Genomic DNA, 3316 nt, shown 5'->3' on the forward strand with positions numbered 1-3316 from the left:
CAGGCGAGGGCAGCCAGAGCCGGAAGGGGGCAATCACGGCCCCAGAGAGGCATTATCTACCAAACTGCAAGCAGGCTTCATTGCTAACCAAGACTTCTTGGGATTCTGGATGGTCGACATCTGCCTGAGAAGGTGCACCAGTTGTATACCCAGAAAACCGAGCAGCAGGGACTAGGGAGGCGATAAGTCACAGCGACCATGCTCGCCAAACACCTGGTCACCTGAGCTGCTAGGACCTGGGAAGGGCACAAAACGCAGGCCCAACCAAGTCTGTGCCTTTGAGGTCTACCCGAGTACCTGAACCTGAGTGGCTTAGACCTGGGAAGTGCATACAACCCAGGGCCAGCCTCAGAGAGTTCCCAGCAGAGCAACCTAGAGGCTAAGCAGTGTAGACAGGGAAAGCACACACGCCATGAGTCGGGGCAAACCCAGTGTGGTTGAGACACTGCGAGCACATGCCAATGTTATTTGTTTGCAGCGTACCTCCCTCTCCACAGCACGACTGAGCAAGTGAGCCTAAAAAACTGTCCACTACCACCCCCTTGCATCAGGGCAGAAGTTAAACACTGAAGAGACCAGCAAACAGAAGAAGCTAAAACAAGGGAACCTCCTTGGAAGTGACAAGTGCAATAGATTAAAACCCTGTAGTTAGTACCGACTACATAGGAAGGGGCCTATAGATCTTGAGAAATATAAGCCGGATCAAGAACTATCTGAAAATGAACTGACCCCACACTGGCCACAACACCACCAGAGAAAGTCCTAGATATAATTTTACTATTTTTACGATCATTCTTATCTTTAAGTCCCCTATTACTCCTTTAATTTTCGTTTTTATAACCTACTATTACTTTGCAAAAAAAAGAGAGACCCTATTTTTTAAAGCAAGCTTCATATATATATATATATATATATTTTATAATTTTTGTGACTTTGTCTTTTTTTCTTTAATATTGAATTTTTGAAAAACCAACCTCTACTCTAGATTTTTAATCTTTGCTTTTTAGTATTTGTTACTTTGTACCTTTAAGAACCCAATCTTCAGTACCCATTTTTACTTGGGAGAGAGATTACTGGCTTGACTGCTCTCTCCCGCTTTGGACTCTCCTTTTTATCCACCAGGTTGCCTCTATCTGCCCCCTCCCCCTTTTCTTCTCTACCCAACTCTGTGAATCTCTTTGTGTGTCCAGACTGTGGATAACACTTAGGGAACTGATTACTGGCTGGATCTGTCTCTCTCCTTTTGATTCCCCCCTCTATCCTCCTGGCCACCTCTGTCTCCTTCCTCCCTCTTCTCTTCTCTGTATAACTCCGTGAACATCTTTGAGTGGTCCAGACTGTGGAGCACACATAAGGAAGTGATTACTGGCTAGCTTGCTCTCTCCTCTTTTGATTCCTCCTCATCTCATTCTGGTCACCTCTATCTCCCTCCTCCCTCTTCTCATCTCCCTGTAACTCTGTGAAACTCTCTGGGTGTCCCTCACTGTGGAGAAACTTTTCATCTTTCACCTAGATGTTTTATCAATGGTGCTGGAAAGATGGAGAATTCTTGAGGCTACTGTAAAAATAAGACTGAAAACCAGAAGTAGGAGGCTTAAGTCCAAACCCTGAGAACACCAGAGAACTCCTGACTCCAGGAAACATTAATCAATAGGAGCTCATCAAACGTCTCCATACCTACACTGAAACCAAGCACCACCCAAGGCCCAACAAGTTCCAGAGCAAGGCATACCACACAAATTCTCCAGCAACACAGGACATAGCCCTGAGCTTCAATATACAGGCTGCCCATAGTCATTCCAAACCCACTGACATCTAATAACTCATTACTGGACACTTCATTGCACTCCAGAGAGAAGAAATCCAGCACCCACAAGAACACCAATGCAAGCTTCCCTAACCAGGAAACCTTGACAAGCCACCCGTACAACCCCACCCACAGTGAGGAAACTCCACAATAAAGAGAACTCCACAAACTGCCAGAATACAGAAAGGCCACCCGAAACACAGCAATATAAACAAGATGAAGAGGCAGAAGAATACCCAGCAGGTAAAGGAACAGGATGAATGCCCACCAAACCAAACAAAAGAGGAAGAGATAGGGAATCTACCTGATAAAGAATTCCGAATATTGATAGTGAAAATGGCATAAAATCTTGAAAACAAAATGGAGTTACAGATAGATAGCCTGGAGACAAGGATTGAGAAGATGCAAGAAAGGTTTAACAAAGACCTAGAAGAAACAAAAAAGACTTAATATATAATTAATAATGCAATAAGTGAGATCAAAAACACTCTGGAGGGAAGAAATAGAATAATGGAGCAGAAGATAGGATTGGTGAGGTAGAAGATAGAATGGTAGAAATAAATGAAACAGAGAGGAAAAAAGAAAAACGAATTAAAAGAAATGAGTACAATTTCAGAGACCTCTGGGACATTGTTAAATGCCCCAACATTCGAATCATAGGAATCCCAGAAGAAGAAGACAAAAAGAAAGACCATGAGAAAATACTTGAGGAGATAATAGTTGAAAACTTCCCTAAAATGGGGAAGGAAATAATCACACAAGTCCAAGAAACCCAGAGAGTCCCAAACAGGATAAACCCAAGGCGAAACACCCCAAGACACATATTAATCAAATTAACAAAGATCAAACACAAACAACAAATATTAAAAGCAGCAAGGGAAAAACAACAAATAACACACAAGGGGATTCCCATAAGGATAACAGCTGATCTTTCAATAGAAACTCTTCAGGCCAGGAGGGATAAGCAGGACATACTTAAAGTGATGGAAAATAACCTACAGCCCAGATTACTGTACCCAGCAAGGATCTCATTCAAGTATGAGGGAGAAATCAAAAGCTTTACAGACAAGCAAAAGCTGAGAGAATTCAGCACCACCAAACCAGCTCTCCAACAAATCCTAAAGGATCTTCTCTAGACAGGAAACACAGAAAGGGTGTATAAACTCGAACCCAAAACAATAAAGTAAATGGCAACGGGATCATACTTATCAATAATTACCTTAAATGTAAATGGGTTGAATGCCCCAACCAACAGACAAAGACTGGCTGAATGGACACAAAAACAAGACCCCTATATATGTTGTCTACAAGAGACCCACCTCAAAACAAGGGACACATACAGACTGAAAGTGAAGGGCTGGAAAAAGATATTCCACACAAATAGAGACCAAAAGAAAGCAGGAGTAGCAATATTCATATCAGATAAAACAGATTTTAAAACAAAGGCTGTAAAAAGAGACAAAGGAGGACACTACATAATGATCAAAGGATCAATTCTAGAAGAAGATA

Source organism: Ovis canadensis, chromosome X (assembly GCF_042477335.2).
Source record: "Ovis canadensis isolate MfBH-ARS-UI-01 breed Bighorn chromosome X, ARS-UI_OviCan_v2, whole genome shotgun sequence".
Lineage (NCBI taxonomy): Eukaryota > Metazoa > Chordata > Mammalia > Artiodactyla > Bovidae > Ovis > Ovis canadensis.